This window comes from Parasteatoda tepidariorum, chromosome 6 (assembly GCF_982258835.1).
Source record: "Parasteatoda tepidariorum strain Cologne lab strain chromosome 6, Ptep-v5.0, whole genome shotgun sequence".
NCBI classification, from domain to species: Eukaryota; Metazoa; Arthropoda; class Arachnida; order Araneae; family Theridiidae; genus Parasteatoda; species Parasteatoda tepidariorum.
In genome coordinates, this window is record NC_141760.1 from 60859566 (window position 1) to 60868010 (window position 8445).

Sequence of the window (8445 nt, forward strand, 5' to 3'; positions counted from 1 at the left end):
TTTTTTCATTAATTAATACTACATTGGATTAAATTAAACGAAAGTTAGAAACGGCATATTAAAATATAAGAAAAAGTAAATAGGGAAATACGAAAAAAACTGATAATGTTAATTGTAATAGTTTTATTTAATTAATCAGCTTAAAAGTTACGTTAGTGTTAAAACAAAGTGGTGTTATAGGATACAAATTTAAATTTAAAAAACCTTAAGATGAAAAAAAAAACTTGGTTTTATTAATTACGATTTTTTATATAGATCGTTTCGAATGAGATGTTCAATACAGGTAAAAGGTTTTAGATCAAAAGTAAAATCTAGTCATAATATTTTTTTGTGCTTGTTTAAAAACTGCTAAGTGCAATCATTTCGTTAACACCATAAACGAATTTTAAGAAAATATCTTCTCGTAAACCCCTTTCCTCTTAATTTGGATTTAAAAAAGAGTGAGGTTATTACATATTTTGTTATTTATTAGGTTCATAAAAAAATTTCTAGATAATTTTGAAACTATTCTATATTTTTTTTAAATATAAGATTTAAACTTTTTTATTCTCGTTAAAGTTATGATTATTATATAATAACTTCATATTAGAAATTTTTATTTTTATCGTACGTACTTAGTTCTAAAGAATCTTAAAAGTTTTGTTCAAATATTTTAATGTAGTTTTATTATCAACTGAGCGACCACTTTGTTTTAAGTTTAAGTTGCATACTCCTGTATACCTGTGTTCAAAAAATGCAACGCATGTCTGAATTTTAATTTATTACAGGTTTCTTAAAAGAAACATTTTTGGAGTATTTTTCTAAAAAAAAAAATCATTTTATTCATATGTTTTTTCGATTTATTTATATTTTTTTAAAAAAATAAATAACTTGTGATTATTTTCAAAATGACTAAAAAATTTTAAAAAACATTTCAAAATAGCGTGTCATTGACTGTGGTGCGATCAATATAAATTATTTTTCAAATAAGTAAATAATTGCTTATGATTAGTGGTGATATTATTAATAGCAATACGGTTGTGCCTTTTCGAAAATAATTTTAAAAAATTGTTTTTATACTCTTCTCAATAAAAAAAAATTATTTTTTTATTTTATACTCTAAAAATCTTTTTATGTAATTGAAAATGGTAAAACTTCTATACTATTCATGTGACAAAAATTTGTACTAATATAAATACGAATATTTATATTACTTATGACTAAAATTTATTATTATAGCCATGTGTATTAACTTGTAACACAATATCTAAAAGTGGAATTCATTGAAAAAATATATGACAATTAAAAAATTTCAACGCAAAAACCACCAGCAGATCTCAAAGAAGGAATCCTGAAATGGTTTTTTAAGACATTCTTTTTTTAAAAAAAAGTTTTCAAATTTGACTTTATTAAACTATGTAATATGCCTGATAAATCCACATGAGACAATTCAATAAGTAAATTACAATTGAGGCAAGAATCTCATTTTGATTGGAAAAATAAAGTTTTTAGAAATATATATTTCATAATCTGCTATTGATGCAATTCATAATTCTAAATCCTTTATTGATAATTCAACAAATTTTTTTAATTTTACTTTACACTTTAAAAACTCCCTGTTACATTTAAAACAAAAGGGACGTACTAAAAAATTAAATATATTTTTAAAACGTTATAATTCTGTTCTGTTTAAATCATTATATCTTAGATTATTCCTGATATTTTTAATATCTAAAAGTTACTTGTAATAAAAAATGCAAAATAATAAGTGCTATTTTATTAATATTATTATATATCTATATTATATATTTTATTAATATTTTATATATCTATAACATTATATCTTAGATTATTCCTGATATTTTTAATATCTAAAAGTTACTTGTAATAAAAAATGCAAAATAATAAGTGCTATTTTATTAATATTTCAGAAGTACTATCAAAATTTATATCGATGTTTAAAGTCTTTCCATTAAAAAGTTTGAACTAACTAAAGTAAATAAAAATAATAAAACAAAACTTTATACATTGATATGCATAAAGCAAAAATAAAAACAGAAATGTCTTTCACACTTTTTCATAAATTCTTCAAACTTAAAAATGAAATTATGCACTATTCATTTTTAATCATTAATAACTTAATCAGTGTAATATATAGTTATTAAAAAATATGTAACAACTAAATGAGTTTTCATAGCTTATCATGAATTCTAAAACAGTTAATAATTAAATGTCCAGTGAACAAAAACCTTACCAAAACTGTTAATTATGAAGTTGATGTTAAAATAGAAGTCATTTAATCTGGTAATATTACTTCTATTTCCATGCACGTTTTGAAGTTGCATTATTTATGCACGTTTTTATCTTTGAAAAAAGTTCGTTTTTTTAAAAATGCTAACTTTTTTTAGAAAACTAATATTTTTTAAAAGACTTAACATTTTTAAAAAGCTAAACTTTATAAGAGCTAACTTTTTTAAGAAAGCTTACATTTTAAGAAACCAAAAATATATATGAATAACTGCAGATGTTTCAAACTAAAAAAAGAAAATGATGGTAATGGACATTTCTTAAAATGTGTTAAAAAGGATTTTTTTTTTCAAGTTCATTTTTTAGTTTTAGTACCACATAAGTGCAAGAGTAACCTGACTAATTATTTATCAATTCAAAAAAAAAATTGTCAATTCAAAAAAAAAAATTTATCAATTCATAATCATGAAAGATAATCTCTATCAAATACTTTATTTTAATCTACAATACTTTTCCTTATTTTAACCAATATTTGTAAAAAAATTATTCTGTTTTAAAATTTAAAAATATGAGCGAATTTTAATAGCAATTTTTAGTTTTTGTTTTTCTTGATTTAATAAATTTTGAAACAAATCCAGATATTTATGGTTTCATAGAAAACACCTGTTTGTTGAAGAAAAAGCCATTTTTAATGTTAATACAATGTTGGTCAATCATCGTAAGAAAAAAAATTTTAAGAAATTTATTTTGTAAGGAATAAATTTTTTAAAATGCTTAGCACAACATGTAAAAAATCCATTTTATTTTTAAGAAATTAAGAAAGATATTGTACCTTATTTTTCGCACAAGTATTTTGTTTTACGAGATCAAATTAAAAAAATTTATCAATTCGTTAGGTGTCCCTAAACAACGTTTTCCAATATTTATTTAATTTTCTTTTTTTATTCAGAAATTGATTGTGTATTTGATGGTTTGAAAAATTTAAGAAATTAATTTAATTGCTTTTATTTTAACAAATTTTAAATTTTTTTACGTTATGTCGAGTTATTGTTTTTTTAATACACAATCATTTTCTTTTCCTTGAACAAAAACTGTGTTTATTTTTTTAAAAAAACAAAATTTTTGTATTCAAAGATAAAGTATTATTTGAAACTTGAAAATTCCAATACAGATATGCACATTAAAATTCATATCATAAGTTATTTCTTAAAATGTAAACAGGGTGCTTGATTTTATTAAAAGTTTCTATTTCCCAAGTTTCATAAGTTGTTTTGTTCATAGAAAATATGTGTGTAGTTATTTTCTAATTTCCAAAATATTATAATAACAAGTTCCCGTGTCCAATCGAGTTAATTTCTTACGGACAAATAGGTTAAAAAATAATGTGTAAAAGCATCTGTAATACTTGTAAGGGATATTTAAAACAATTATATAAAATATTTAATTTAATATACTACTCTTATAAAGCACTTCAGTATCTATTTGTCGCCATTTGGAATAGTGCAATAATACCGGTAACGATTGCTTTTAAACATCTATTTTTTTTTTCTTACGTCCCGGGGAAAAGTTTATTAAAACTCTTATTTTTCACAATAATTGCTATAAAAATTTTTTAATCCCCAAAACTAATGTCATAAATACTCAATATTTTAAAGTTAAAAAAATAAATAACAGCACAAAGGATTCTAAGCTTTTTTTTCTTCTTTTTTTTAGAATTGTTTTTTTTACACAACTATTTTGAAAACTTAACTTATAAAGGATTAAGAGAGATAATCAAGCTTTTAAAATAAATAATTTTGATTAATCGGATATTTCTATTAATTCGTGTATTTCAATTTTAGAAAAAAATCGTATTTTAATTTTTTTTTTTTTACTTTACTGTGAATTTCAGCTTTAAACTCATTAAAGCACATTTGAGTAGGGATGTCAAAAGAACATATTTTTCATGATACAAAATTTAAATTTCAAACTCAAGGACGATACGGATAGGATATATATTATTGTCTTTCAACTCCTTGGTTTATTTTCTTCGTTACAATTTTACAAGTATTTTTTGTTCCTAAGATTTTTCACGAGACTGTAGTAAGTTATTTTAACCTGTTTGGATTTACTTTTGCTATATTTGGATTTTTTTATCTTAAGTTTATCGGTGCTAAACTGAAGTTTTTTTTATACATAGAATATTTAAATTTATATCCTACCCTTTTCAGGCATAAAAATAGGGCCCTGAGGTTCTTAAGGTTTATTTGCAAATAAAAATTTAACTCAATTGGTGGGATACATTTTAGGTACCTTTTTGTATCAATAATCGATTGCAAATTCATTCCATCTTTTTTTTTTTTTTTTAATCTTTGTACGAAATATTTACTCAATTTTTTTCAGAAATCAAAAATTAAAAAAAAAATCAATCCAATCTCGATCTCTTACACAAAAATATAGCCTTGTTTCATTTCTACTGTCTGAATTGTCTAAACAGTAAAACTCTATGAAGTTACAAATATCTACAATTTTTCTTCTTTATTTGATTTTAATAGTTCACAATTCGCTGGATGATTTAGAAATAATTCTAGTTACAAGCCATGGTTTATATTCAATGTACTATTATAATAATTCTATTTTACAAATATGTGCTACTAATCTAATATATTTACAAGAAATATACAATATTACATCAGATACATTTACAGGTAACCATCAATATACAAACATTTAACTACAGTTGCTGTATTTTATTTTTCTATCTGAGATTCAAAGATTAATTTGTTCTGTGAGTCCGTACCTGCAACCCACCACAAAATTGTTACAAACTGAGCTAAATATAACATATGTTATTGTTTATACAGAAAAATCAAAAAAATATTCCCATATTGTGCACTAAAGTTTTGAACTATTGATTTAAATAGCTATAGGATACTGCCAAACTTTAATACTTTGATCTAAATTTTTCTTTTAATTTAGAGACAAAAAGTCTTTGAAAAACTTGCAATAGTATTAATTTAAATTTTATTATTTATTTTGAAAAAGCATATCATTCTAGTTTTCGCAAACATACTTTCATACGTATTTTCAATCCGAAATTTTTGTAAACTATGAGCGATTAAATTTTTTTTTTTAAATAATGCAAATGACTTGATTCATTCTCTTGATACAAGCTGTTAAAAATTTCCAAGGGTGTTGAGCTATACTATCGCCCAACTATGCAACAACTTTAAAATGGTGACAAGTTGAACCATAGTATATCGTAATCTTTCATCTTGATTATACAATATTTCGGTTCAACTTTAATGAGATATGGTTCAATCTTAAACTTTATTAAGACTGCAGCAATATTCCTCAATGTTGCGTCTCAACGCTTTTGTGAGAGCTTAGGTAATTAAGTAACTAAAGTTTAAGAAAGTGAATGTATAATTTAGTGTAACGTATTTTTTCATTCCGAAATTTTATTTAAACTATGAGCAATTCAATTTTAAAAAAATAATGCAAATTACTTAATATATTATCTAGATACACATTGTTCGAAATTTGCAAGCGTGTAATATAACGTCAATATTTAATTTTTGAAAGTAAATTCAATGTGAAAAGCAATGAGTTTCATTCGATTAGTTGCAAGAGCTAAATGCTATATTTTTACAGTATAAATACACCATTGAAATTTTAACGAAATGTTCATACAATTAAAAGTTTCATCGAAACTAGTATTATTTTATTCATGCTATAGCTATTGATAATATGCGCTTTTCTTAAAGTTTGTATTGTGATTTCAAAAATGCATGTCGGTTTTTTAAAAAAATGATTCTTCGAAAAACATTAAAAAAGTAAAATAGTTTTTTTAATGGATTGTAGCTCATTTAAAACTTATTATTTTGAATTTAAAGTATAAAAATCATTTTTTATTCGGATTAAATACAGGTTTTGCATTTTAATTTTCTTTGGTTCATTATCTTTCATTCTTCATAAGTATCTACTGAATTTTTATTATAATTAGTTCTGGAATATGCCTTTACTATTATTTTAAAGTGCAACTTTTATTTTCTTTTTTAAATTAGTTCTTTGTTTTAAACTAGATAAAGCAGCGCGAATAAAAAAATTCTGTTTTTAAACTGTTGTATCTTTTTGCACGATGATTCCAATAAATTCACACGGTGGCTAAAATTTTGTTAGTCTAACATTTTATAATTTATTTTAAAATAAATACAAAGGTATTCTGATGATTCAAGTTTTTATAGATAGAATTTCCATTTTTTGTTTAATACTTTTTATTGGATAGATAAAACGAAGCCAACCATAAGAACTTAAGATTTTAATTCTTATTAGATACATTTTTATATTATATCTATTGCAATACTTGTATATTAAATTAGTCATAACAATTTTTTTTTAATTTATGAGTTTGTAAACATGAAGTTCGAAACATAAAACAATAAAGCAAAAATTATTGGTTACTTTAAAAAAATTAGAGAATAGAACTGGAAATTGCCAAATTTTATAGCATCTCTATAGTCTTATATATGTTTGCGGAAAGCGTTTCGAATTATTTCATTTTTTTTAACTAGTTTTTTCTTTATCTCCATAAATAATTTCTATTATTACGTTTAGCTTTAAAAAGTCAATTATTCCGCTTATTTAAAATATGGAATATTTTTTGGACCAACACCAGCCATTACTTTTATTAGTCAAGAGCCAGCTCTTAGTTAACAAGGCTACGGTATCTGTCCAAAGTTTTAAGTAAGCAAAATATCTCAAAAGATATCGTATTACCTATTCTATAGAAAATCTCTGTAGCAAAGTTATAGAGATTTTGTTTGCGCTGGGCTAATTCTCGAATTAAATGATTAAAAAAAAAACTTTCAGTTATTTGAACAGTTAGAATTACGCTGCAAAGAAAGAATTTTTTGAAAAACGTGAGAAAATTCTTCAGCTGCGACGTTTTGTGGATATCTATCATGTCACGTGATCAATTTATTTATTTATTTACTAAACACATGGAAAAGGAGCTATGAGATGTGAACTGTTATTCTAATATCGAGTTTTAATTTGTGTTTTGAGTGGTTTGATTATTTTGCTATAATAATTCAGTAATTTTTCTGAAATAAATTTTAAAATTGTTGAACAAATCAAAAAACATTTTTAATAAAAAGACAAAATCGAACAAATGAAAATTTAAATTAGTTATAACAAAAAAAGACATAAAAATCGACACTTGTGTTCCATTTTCTACAGAGATAGCATTCACAGAAAAAAGCAGAATGAACAGCATTTTTCTGCTTTAAATTTAAATAAAAATTACAGGGAATTTAAAAATATTGCATGAGGTGATTGCGTAAGTTCATACTTCAACTGAATTACGATAAATAAATAAAAGTTTGTTATGAGTGTTGGTGAAATTGTGGATAAATATGATCAGCAAATAAGTACGGAGAAGTACTTCGAGCTCTTGATGTTGAAATTGAATTTAATGTTGAAATCCAGGAAAAACGTCCACATTTGATCAATGAGAATAATATCATTTCACCAATTAATCAATTGACACTGCGGTAAAAAATGGACGTTAGAAAAATGAACCTCCAAATTAACTTAAACTTTCCGATGAAGAATTTCATATATTCTGTTCTACAAAAGATAATTTTAATGCCAAAAAGAAAAGAAGTAGAATGTTGGAAGAAAAACTCCTCCGAATTCAGTTAACTTTGTCGAATCAGATTTTTATATATTCTTTTTAAAGAAACATAATTTAATAGCAAAAATAAAAAACGAATGGAATGTTTAATGAAAAACTCGCCCAAATTCACTTAACGTTGTCGATTTATATATTCAGTTCTCAGAAAAATTATTTTATTTATTGGCCAAAGGAAAACAAATAGAATGTTTAAAGAGAACTCTGTCGATTCAGATGTTTATATATTCTGTTCTGAGAATAATTATTTTATTTGTTGACCAAAAGAAAAGAAATCGAATGTTTAAAAGAAAAACTCGACCGAATTCACTTAACATTGTCTACTCAGAATTTCATTTATCTGTTCTCCAAAAAATACTTTTATTTGTAAAAAGAAACAAAATAGAATATCTGAAGAAAAAGTCGTTCGAATTCACTTAAACCTTGTTAATACAGATTTTTATATATTGTGTTCGCCTAAAAATAATTTTAATTGTAGGAAAAGACTCATGAAATCAAAACTATTTCTGTGGTTACCTTTCATAAAGAAGCATGCAATTTCTGTA